Raw genomic sequence first — 12535 nt, forward strand, 5'->3', positions numbered from 1 at the left:
CAAAAACCATTTCTTTGGATATATAATCAGCATATGTTTTACTAAAAACATGCACATAATCTTAGACACTTGCCTTCATTTCCTTCAGTGAACTTCAGCTTCACTGGATCTGCATATCACTAACTATTATACTGTATACAATTTGTGGCAAAATGTATTTAATGAGAGATTACATAACCTTGTTAAAACCTAGTGTGACGTGAGTGTTATTTTAGAATTAAAATAAAAGTCCCTGTTATCAGATCTGACAGAGGTCAAAAAAGAAGAAGATATAAAGGAAGATATTTGTACAAAGTAACACCACTCCAAAATGTGTCTTCAGCAGTGAGGAAATAACAAACATGCACAAAAGCTTTAAAATTTCTTTTAAAATTCATCCTAATTAATGGGAGACCTTTCCGTGGCAGTGTGTGCTTATCACTCGGTACCTGTGTGGCAGGTGATAGAGGTGAGAGCAGAGGCAGCCTACATGGCAGCAGCAGGGCTGATGGAGCAGCTAAGCCTGAGGAGGCGTTAAAGGCGTGGGCCTGGCCTGTGTTGTGTTGCAGGAGACCTAACTGGAGACAGATTAAGGACTGTGCATTTATCTTTGCTTGTAAATGAGTGACTGGCCAGTGTTGTTACTGCCAGGCCAGGGTATTGGAACAAGAGGCTTAAGATGTTATCAGAGAATGCTGTGCCTGCAGGCACTCTGAAGATTATAAGGCATGGAAAAAGACAGTGGGAAAAGTGTTGACAAACAACCAGGGGTTATTAAACATTAATTATATGCTAAGCTAACTCTCTCTCTGACCCATCAACACAAAGCTTATGAGACCTTAGGGGTTCAGCGTCCCTTTATCAAGGTCATAAGTCATCAGTTCATTTTGATTGGCTTGGAGCTTCGTGTGTTAAATAGACAATGAGTATCAAGGCCCTGTGTTTGTCCTCCTCTGTTAACAGCTGAGAAAAGTCAACAAATTATTTTGTTATTTTGTTGATATGATCAAAATCTTGTCATAGATATGCCATAACATTAAAACAACAGAGATACAGGGCAGTTTGGTACTGCAAACAGTCTACCAGGTAAGGCTATTGGTTTTTATCCAAACTAAATAGCTTAATAATGTATTTCCAGAGCTCAGTTCTGATTGGTCAAAACAGCTGATAGAATTGACCATGTAACATCTAAAATATATATGCAGTAACCTAAAATAGTTCATTTTGTGATATGGCAACATTTCCATTACTTGAAACTAAAGCAGTAACTCCATTTATTAACAACATATTAAGATCTTTAATTATAGACTTATTGCAAAAACCCATATTATTAACTTACTAACATTAACAAGATGACTAACTGACTTTCACTGTTGGCTTGCTAAAAAGTAAGAAACATGTACCTTTGTTGTTAATGATGTATTAACATTTATAAATGAAATAAATCCAGGGCTTTATTGATTTGTCCCTGACAAAGTCTGATACGTTCACCAAAACCAAATACAAACTGTAATAATTTCTTGACTATTAATAACTTACAAGTGCAACCCAAACGTTGTTCTAACAGCTTACAACTGATCTACAAAGCATTCATACATGACTTATTAACTTATAATAAAATCACTAGTTACAACTTATAAATCCTTTAAAAAGATTCACTTATTAGAAATAAGAAAGGTACCAAATGTTGGTTTGTGTGTCAAGACTATTAGGAGCAAGGTGATTTTACCTGCAAGTGTGGAAACCTACACACATTTGTCCTTTTTAAGTTGTGAGCTGTTTTTCCTATTTTATAGTACTGTATGACTGAATTGGCAGTGTAGTGTTCCTGATAGTACATTTGGTTATGGTGATACTTTTATGAGCACAATTTCTGCTTCAAAAAGATCTGTGATAGATCAGTACAGATCTTTTATATTTTTAGGATTCTATATACATTTATTAAACTTGATAGGTCAAATGATTGGTACAGTAATTGGAAAATGTAATTTTTCAGATATTTGGCCACAATGTCAATGTCAGTGCTAGTGGATTAGGTTAATCTGCATCAGTGTACCAAGCTGTTACCAATTTGGGGGTCAAACATGTTTCCCAAGTCAGAACTGCAGGTTACATGGGGCTAATAAAGACTTTTTACTATGGGCATCAATTTACAGGTATATACTGCTATTGGAAAATGTGATCAGTTTGTCTGGTTGCAACTGACAATGCCAATAAAGTCTGATCCAAAAAGAGTGCTAGCATTGACCAAACTCACTAGGACACTGCTGTGCTGTGCGGCCATTTTGGCATACTGTAGTGGTGGTATCTCAGTGATATTTTTTTTACATAACCAAATAGTATATTGCCCCTGCAAAGAGCATGGGGACCATATGAGCTGTTTTGTTTATATGCAACGATGAGATGAGTATGATGCATTTCACAACTTACAGTGACTTTCTGGCAGCTAGCTACTTTATTTGTGGACAGACAGCTGGCAAAATAGATCACATGTTACATAATTTTAGACTTAAAGGATTAGTCTGTTGTTTTTCCACCCAGACCTTGTTAAAAAGTTGTTTCCCATCATGAATAACTGTGCAAAACACAACATCTCCAATAGGTTTAGATATGAGAAACTTACTGCTTCTAACAGGGCTCAAATGCAGTTTATTGGGGAAACTGAGGCTTTCAGTAAAGAACAAACCAGTTGAATTATATAAAAATTAGTATCATGTCTGTAAAAAAAAGCCCACAATCATGCCAATGGTAGCACCAAGACCATACTTACCATGAACCTGGGATGTGTCATGTAGTTAAAAAAATGTTAAGATGTGTCTCTTTCCTTTCCATGTTGTCTTGTCAAATACCTTTGAAATTATTTTTAATTCACCATTTACACATTTCACCACCTGCCATTGTGAGAAACTGCAAAAGTGCATGCTTAGCTTTGCTCAGTGTTCCTCTCTTTTTGTGCTGTAAAGCATTTTCCCTTGTGCCTCACAGCATATGTCATGTAAGATTCAACCTTTTGAGACAAAATACAGTATAGAGGCTGCACAAGAGGCATCTGTGTTCTCTGTGACGGTCTTAGTAGGTTGACATTATTATCCTATATGTCAACATGAATGTGATGATGATTTATTGATGTAAAAATGCTACATGTTGCACCATAAGTCACAAATTAGAGGACTCCATACTCAACTTGTCATATTGAATCAGACTTGTGACTTAACTTAAATTTGAATGTCTGTGACTCATGACTCACTTTGGGCTCGACAGCAGCGGTGACACCTTGACACCTGTTCTGACAATCTCCCCTTTGCCTGGCAGATAAATAAAATACTGTTTTTCAGTCCCTCATCCACTCTGAACCAAAGCCACCAGCAGCCATTGAGACTACGCTGTGAATGGAGATTACCTCCTGAAATCTCCTGTATCCCTTCTAGACACCACCCAGCTGCAGAGACAGTTACAAATTGGTATTTGGAAGACATGCTTCTGAAGATAATTAGCTTTACTTTCAAGGATTACACTGTCAACAACAAAACAAGGACTGCAATTTGCAAGACCTGAGGGTTGCAGATTGCAGGCGGAAATACGACAACTTCAAACTTTGTACCTTTTGAGATTGCATAAAGAAAGGTTAGACTACAGTGATAGTTACTCAGTAAGGTCAGACTAATAGGGCTTACTAGGAGATGTTTGTAATGTAAAAGAACTGTTGTTGGCTATACCTGCATGAACCTGAAACTGTGGTTCATTCTTAAATAATGCATGTGCAGCTTTCCTGATGCAACAAGAGATCGTGAGAAAATGGTAGTAAGACATGTTAAAAAGATAAAAGAAATTAGCGATTTTAATGAATTATTATTTTTTATTTTGGTGATATGAACAAAAAGGTCTTATTTTGTTGTCATATTGATATAATGATAAAGATTGTTAACCTGATGTTTTGATTAGATTCAATAACTTTAACTGGCGAATTAAGTGATGAACACATACACACAGTGCCATTTGTACTTACTGCTGTAAATGTGACAATAATGTTATCTCATCTGTAGTTATGATGTTTATTTAATAGTCTGGTATATAATGAAAACAGTAGAAAACATAATTTCCTCATGCAGCACTTTCCCAACTTCCTTTACAGGGCATGAGCTGTTTCAGCCTATTAGCCTATTTCCAGTCCAATTTAAAGTTCCCCTCCACTCAAAAATGTGTTTGAACTTCACTGTGCAGAGTTTGACACTAGTGTTTAGTTTGGATGTACTGTGTATACATATTTATTACTAGAAGGTGCTGACCTATCCAGTCACCTCTCTGTTTGCTCTGCTACATTTATGCAAATTTATGTTCTTCATGTTTATATTAGTTATACTTTTTGTGAATAATATTAGACAATAATAACATATGACTACGAGTCACTCATCAGGACAGGGAAATGGTCAACTCACCACTTTGTAAACTCTCCTCTTGCCGACTCTGCTACCTGGCCAGATGAGATTTCAAATGTAAACATCAGGGTTTTTGGATAGAGGGGATAAACACCAACTGTGATCCCGACCACATAGACCAGCAAGACCATCTCTGTGTTGATCTCTGCATCCATCTCAACATCGGAGGAATCACCGAGGTAAACATGGAGAGATTAAACACCAGCTGTGATCCCAGCCACATGGATCTTCTCTGCCAAGCATCCTGCTAGCCAATATACAGGCGTTGGATAATAAACTGGATGACCTCTGTGCCCACATTACTTTCCGACGGGATATCAGGAACTGTAAAACTTGGCTAAATCCTGGAATACTGGACAGTGCCATTCAACCAGGTGACTCTTTTTCTGCAAACTGATCTGACAGAACAGAGGACTCTGGCAAGAAAAAAGGAGGAGGCGTGTGCTTTATCGTCAATAAGGATTGGTGTGACGGTGGGACTATTAACATGCTATCGCTTTCCTGCTCACCTGATCTGGAGTTATTGTCAATCAAATGCAGACCGCACTTTCTACTAAGGGAATTTACATTGGTTATTATTCTACCCTCATCCTTAACACCGGAGCACCCCAGAGCTACGTTTTGAGCCCATCATCATCAAGTTTGCTGATGACACAGCTGTGGTGGTCCCAATCACAAATAACAAGGAACAGGCCTACCTGAAGGAAGTAGAGGACCTGATCTTCTGGTGTCAGGACAACAACCTACTCCTGAACGTCAGCAAGACTAAGGAGCTGATAGTGGACTTTAGGAAGAAGCAGGGAAAGAACTACACCCCTTAATATCAATAGGTCCTGGGTGGAGAGGTTGGACAGCTTCAAGTACCTTGGTGTCCACATCACTGAGGGCCTGACTTGGGCGCTGCATACTCACTCATTAGTGAGAAAGGCAAGGCAGAGACTGTTTCACCTCAGATGCTTGAGGAAGTTCTGGGTATCGCCTCAAATACTGAGGAATTTCCACTTCTGCTTCTTGAAGGAACTTAGGTGGGATTACATTTCACTGTAATTGTACCTTGATGATTACATGTGACAAATAAACCTGATTGATTGATTGATTGATTGATTGAAAGCTGTTTCCATATTCATCTGCTGAAGGAGGAAAATTTCTTTGTGCTCACCTTGAATCTGAAGGTATGTACCTACGAGCAGGATTTGTGACATCACAACTAGTTTGGAAGCCAATTCTGGTCCAATATTCAACTTACACAAGTGTGATGTGGAAACTTGAAGTTTCCAGTGCACAAACACTGAGAATGAACTTTTCAGTAAAGTAAGAGACATTTTGTGTCCAGCAGTTAAACTTTTGAAATGAAAATATTTGCATATTGATAGATTCTGGATTTTTAAATCATGGAGAAAGAGGAGATGACATTTTAAGAATTTTTAACTAAGTAATTAAACTTTTTTGTGAAAAAAAACATATCAGACACAAATAATTATTCAAAGCAGGCTATGTTTTATATATCTTAAAACATGAGGGAGGAGGTCTTCAATTACTTTTCTAATAACTTGACTGATGAAAACAACAAAATGATTGTTTGAAACTCTATTAACGGATGTCATATCGGTGCTCTCCACTGTTTCATCAACAAAACATTATAAACCACACATAATTTACTTGAAATTAATTCACTACTGACTATACAATAACGGTTTATGGGAAAGATTATCGCTACTGCCAGAAAACTAGGCATGGCCAGCTTTAAGTTAGCTTCAGAATGGCCTGTTATATCTTTCCATTAAGCTATTTTTTGACACAAAAGTAGTATATGATATCAGTCATTCCCTACCTGGGGAGCCAAGAATTTTTTTTTTTAAATTCCTGGCTTTTTCTGTCTTGAAAATAATACAGAAGCCTAAAGGGTAACATTTATTAAACAAACTCTTTTTTTTTCAACTTCTCAAAACTTGTACTCACAATAAATCCATACCAGTCACAAACCAATGACAATGGCAATATCTTACAATGTGACTTAAAAACAAACAGCCACAGAATATCAAAGCCACCATGTAGGTGTGCAGAGGCGGATTTTCAGAGACATTTTGAGGATGGAGTTGTGCCACAGGGATGGAGTGGCGACAGAGAAGTCTGTGTGTATCCTGTGTTGGTGTTTGGGCTCCTGGGCTTCTGTTATGACACCAGCTGACCTAATACTGCAGGTAAGGACTTGGAGAATACAGATACAAGAGATGAAAGAAGCAACAGATGTAAATCCCGGGCTTTTGGGCATTCTGAGCAAGATGATGTTTGCCCTTCTCCCTATGCCCTCCTCACTGTGATGTACTTCAAATAATCCTGCAGGATACTATGGATTGTGTGCTACTTGTTAACTTTACTGCTACCACTCCTCACAAAAAGGTTACAAACTCTTGGAATGGAAAGCAATGGTGCAACTTGGTTGTTAATAACTTGGCTGACACTGTAAGGTTTTGAAATTTTCATTACAGGTCAGAGGAAAGCAGAACGTCTGTGTTAAATGTCATGTTTTGGTGTCAGCCCCTCAGAGTCAAAGAGCAAGGACTTCTTCATAGACTGTCACACAGGCAGAAATCAGATGTAAAGGACAGAGAAACACCAAGACCTGCACCGACTGTAGTTTCAATAGACCATAATGCCATGCAGCCACAAGATACATTCTGACTCAGTGAGAGCCATCGCTGTGATAGTAAGCACAACCCCAGTGTACTCAAGCTAGCTGACCATATGCACTGTACCTAAATACTGTATTAAATTATACTGTGTTTTTCACAGAAACACACATTTCACTCATAGACTTTTGTGAAAACAGCTATCCATGTTTGAATAGCTTTTTAATTAGAATGAGCTTTTTGTATAAAAAAATTAAGGGTTTTCTAAAGTCCTTTTTGCTTTGGGGCAGAGTTCCTGAAGCTAAATTTCAGCACTGCTCATGAAGTGGAACTAAATCCAGGTTCCAGGTACATTCACAAACACAGTAATTAATAATGCAGGACACATGTGAAGATAAGATTATTAGTTTCAATAACTACAGGTGATTCTGTGATTCTGAATATCCGATTGTGTGTTTTGCTAGCTTGTTATTCATTTGCCCATATAAACTGTAGATATTGTCACTCAGAAATGATTGCACTGTAACCAGCAGTCAGTCCTCTACCAAATTCTTCACTTTCACCTTAGGACTGTATGTTTGTAAAACATAATGGAAAGCAAGTAAGAACCTGGAACCTAGATCTTTCAGGTTCTTACCAGTTCAGATTAGGGGAAGCTATATGCAACTAGTGATTACTGCCCATCTACTGTTTATATGTCCTTATGCATACATTCACATTTTATGCCTTTTTTCTGTGGTTGTCAATAGTCATTATGAGAAATGTAGGAAATCACTAACTGAAGTAGAAACAGGCATTTATTGGATACAAACATGATAAGTTTATGATGTATTACATGGAGGATGCAAAAGACTGTAATCACAGTTGATACACTTGAGTCATTTGGACAAAACCACCTAGTTACAGTACCAGTGTACTGTTGATGCTTGAACCGCAGATACCAACTTTTTATCTGCCCTGAGAGGAGAAATTGTTCTAACCTGAACAAATGAGCTGTCTACAAGAAAAAAAAATCAGGTGGATATAATTGATTTTAAAAACTTTTGTAATTTAGTGGCAATTAACCCTGTGCACCACTCACAAAAGGCCACTGTAGGTAATAACCTGTGACCTAGCTCTAATCTCTTGACTTTCATTTGTGGACAGAACCTTTGATGTTTTCATGTAACTTAAAGAAAATGATGTACTTGACATTGGCTGTGCAAGCATATACAACCGAAATCTGCACATGCTGTTTGTTTGAAGGTTACTAGCCAGTAGTTTCAAACTGTAACCTGAAGCTGGTGTTACTGACCACTGTAGCTCAACTGATCTCTGCCCTCTCCGGTGCCTCACAGGCTCGGACACTGTCCCACAGCCATCTCACATCTCACATGACAAATGACTCATAATTGTGGGCCTCACCACAGGCTTGTTTGTTGTTGCATATTTTCTGCTGCACAGACACGATGAGGAGACTAGTTGGAACAAGAAGAAAGGGAAGAGGTGGTTTTGTGTGTCTGTCTATTTTTGGCATGGAAATATAAGTCATTTGTTTTAATTGTTTCCCAAACAGAAACAGTACCATATTTTTCCTCTTCTGTGCTATTAGTTTTTTAGAGAGACACAACAACACAACGGCCTAGTGGCAGAAGTCTACAGATGAACTTTTTTCTTTTTTTCTTTTGTAGATTATTTTTGTAGCAATAAGAAGCAGTTAACTTAATTGAAATGGACTATGAAGTATATTTACTCGAGTACTGTACTTGAGTATTTCCATTTGATGCTGCTTTGTTATTCCACATTTATCAACAGTGGTTGCTAATTTAAATGTTAAGATTATACATAAAAAAACACATGATGTTTTATATATAGATCAATATATAAAGTAGTAAAAGTTAGCTCTGTCTTCACCAGCTGTAAAATCAAAACGCTGCTTATACATAAATGCACTTCCTTTCTTTTTTGACATTTTTTACGTTGTTACTTGAGCACCTAGTTGACTGGTGACATAGTGACAGTGCACTCCTCCTATATGTTGATGCATCAATGATAATCCAATAATATGATATATAATACAGTACTCAGAAAGGGGCCATTCAGCCTAATGAGTTCTTTTACTTTTTTTTTTTTTTTTTTTTGATGAGTTCTGTAGTTTTACATAAATTAAATTTGTAATTCAGGACTTTTACATGTAATGAGTATTTTTACAATGTGGTATTAATCTAACTTAAGTAACAGATTTAAATACATCTTTCACCACAGACTATGTCCAAAGAAGGCTGTTCAGTGGGTTCGGTTTGAGTTGAACTGAACATACACTGTCAGAATACAGAATGTACAAAAAGGCTTTCCATCATGACTGCAAAAACATGCAAAAACATAACTATTCATTTTGTAAAATGTGGACATTTTGACATGCATAGGGCCTTCATAGATCCTTAATATATTTTCAGTGTAGGCAGTATAATCACAATAGACCTTTTTCACAGCAGACATTTTGACCCGTCATAGCAGGAAAAGCATAGGTGTTACTAATACCATTAACAATGGCTTGTTCTACTCAAGTGTCCCAGTAAAGTGATGTCAATGTGACAGTGAGACTTAAATCTTTCTTCTATGTCATTATCATAGTAATGAAATTGTATTATTACCAGTCATCATTGTCGTTGTCATCATCATGACATCAATAACTAACCAAAGCTAGCTAGTAGCCTATAACTTATTTGACAGTAAAAGTAAACAAAAGTGATCATCAGACTTTTCCAAAGTTAGTAACTTTGCTGAAATGAGAAGGCTGTGCTTAATCTTAGGTACAAGAAGTAGAGCTTTTAGTCTTTGACAGAACTTGATGAATAAGCTACAGTATATTTTCTCAACATTAGGTTAATTACTGTCATTTGTAAGAAATACACAGAGCAGGAATTCAGCTGGCTCTTTAAGGCAAATACTGCAAGTCTTGACTAAATATGAATAATCTCTTACAGCCACAGCCTACAAATCATTTATTTGACATGTCATCATGTTGAGGGTAATCAGGGCTGTTAGTGAAAAAAGAAAAATTAAAGACTTTGGCCTGATGACATTTTAGGAGACTTTTCATGATGAAATGGTGCTGATGTTTTAAATCGTTTTTGCATCCTGAGTTTCCTGTTTGTCACATCTTTAGTTTCTAATAATTCACTCAACAACAACTTCAGAAAGGCAGGAACAGGCTGGATTTAAATAGTAAGAGTTGAGATTAAAGGAGTCACAAGCTTAGATGCACAACTGTTCTCCAGTCTGTACCAGTAAATAATTTCAATTACCTCAGATATACAAACATTTCATTTTCTGTTGGACCTCTTGAAAGAGTTCTGCACTGCATTTCCTTCTTCACTTGAACTACATTTTGATTAAGTTCTTTACTCTTTTGTTTATCAAAATTTCCACATTTGATATGTGAGTTCAGAATCTGAAAAATCCCCAAATCAAGACGAATCACACAACATAAAATTCTACAACCCTGTTTCACCAGAGCTCTGTTAACCTAAAGGTTAAAGGATGTTATCAAGTTCTTTGCTCTCTTCAGACACAATCCAAAATTCATCCCAGCCTTTTGCAACCTTCAGCAACGCTCAGCCGCATTTCCCTCACCCCTTTTTTCTCAAAGCAACATGAAACAAACCAGAGAGCAAGCAATTTTATTGTTCAGTGGTATCTTTAATTGTGATGAAAAAGGATTATGTAGATTTCTGTAAGCCTCCCTGACAAGACATATTTCAAAGTGAATAGGCCATAGAACAGGAATATGTGTCACTGGTGGAGGCTTAGTGGAACGTCTTCTCAATAATAGGGTAATCCTGGAGTCTAGGGATCCCTCATTTACCCTCTCAGCCGAGAGACGATGTGCACTGGTCTCCAATTATAGCCCATGGTCTCTTTAAAGACAAAGGAAAGGGCTCAGACTGTGTGACTAAATGTCATAAAGATATTGCCTTTATCTTTATTACTTCTTCCTGTAGTCTGACCAAAAAAAAAACTTAATTCCAGAAAAACAAAGAAACAAAAGACAATTCAAATTACATTACATTCATTTGTCACTTTTGTCCAAAGTGCGTTCAACCTCAGGAAAAAGATTTTGATGTCATCAAAAATTAAAAATGCATCCCTCCATCCATTTAAATCTAATAAGCATAATTATAATATGTTTTAATCACTTATCAAAGCTGTTCAGTCATTGTAGACTAAATGGGTTTTTGATGATACTGATGTGATTTTTGACCATTAGCGGCTCTTAAACCTCATCTAGCCAAAATGTTGTGTCATCATACTCATTGAGGTCTTGTCAATTGTTGGGTTTCCTGTTTCAGTCATGGGTGTGCGCATTGACATGATAGCTTCGGCTACATATGGACATTTAGAAATAAAGAAACTTGCTTGTATATTATTCACATGTGGCCATTATCCTCATATTTCCAAAAGCTTTTTTTTTCCAAGCCACAGTTTAAACTAGCTAACATGGGATTCCAGTGAGAAACAGAAGCTAGTAGCAGCAATGACGCTAACCCAGAGCACACTAAACTAGCTTCTGCAGGTAGTGAGAAATGACCTGTGTGTGTGCCAAATTATCAACGAATACAGAAGCCTCCCCTCACACAAATAACATCAGAATTTTAAAAAAGTAATGTAGTAAAAAAGTAGCATAGCTCAGAAATGTTATCTTAGAATAAAAGAGCTAAAAGAAGAATTGAAAGAGCACAGAAGTCTAACAACATGATACAGTTTCCATCCAAAAGCATCAGTTTGTCACCTCTATCAGCTGTCAACAAGTCCCGCACTAAACTCTACACACGTCAAACTGATCACCTTTAAGTATTGATCATAGAGCTTGATAGATGTTTACAATGTTCATTAAACAACCATAAACATGCAGTAACAGTATGTCTTACTATAAAGCAGGTGTTTCTTTCTCAACTTTCTGTGCAAAACTCTCCACCACCTTATTAAAATTCAGGACTCTGACCAAGTCACAGATGCTTACAACTAATTCTGCACTCCGAGCTAAAAGGGAGGTTTTCCATCTTGGGATATTGAACATTTTCCACCATTATTTTTGTAATTCGTGCAGTTTATTGCACAAAAATTCCTCATGTTTATCTTCCCATAAACTCTCAGTCATTCTGGCGTGTTGTCTTCTGCCTGTGCTCACTTTTCAAGATGACGTCGCTCGGAAACCTGTCTATAAATCTGGGGTAAGGAGACTTCTGGATGGTACCTATTGGAGCCATGCCTCTCTCTGCCTCTCAAAACTGCATCTTTGAGTCCAAACAAGTTTCTGTGGCCTGATTTTATTATTTTTTGTTTTATTGTTTTAACCCCTAACCCTATTTTAGCAAAAATATGTTGGAAGAAATTAAGTTATCCATGAATTCAATTAGACCAATTTCTGGTGATTGTGGAAAGTCTTCTGAGAAAACACATACACATTGTTAAACTATTTATCCATCATTGCTTGAAATGCTCTTTGAA

At 37.0% G+C, this 12535-nt stretch overlaps 1 protein-coding gene across 2 annotated transcripts in view; it reads right to left on the minus strand.

The window, feature by feature from the left end:
- The window catches only part of scly (selenocysteine lyase), a 372304-nt gene that overhangs the window by 274750 nt on the left and 85019 nt on the right, over positions 1–12535 (minus strand). Inside the window, exon 2 of one of the 2 annotated variants that reach the window (XM_044362439.1) lies at positions 7662–7667. The exons of the other annotated variant lie outside the window; for it this stretch is intronic. The gene's annotated coding sequence lies outside the window, so the exon portion shown is untranslated. The remainder of the gene's footprint in view (positions 1–7661; positions 7668–12535) is intronic. 2 annotated transcript variants of the gene reach the window in all.

The sequence above is a fragment of the Thunnus albacares genome, chromosome 9 (assembly GCF_914725855.1).
Source record: "Thunnus albacares chromosome 9, fThuAlb1.1, whole genome shotgun sequence".
NCBI classification, from domain to species: domain Eukaryota; kingdom Metazoa; phylum Chordata; class Actinopteri; order Scombriformes; family Scombridae; genus Thunnus; species Thunnus albacares.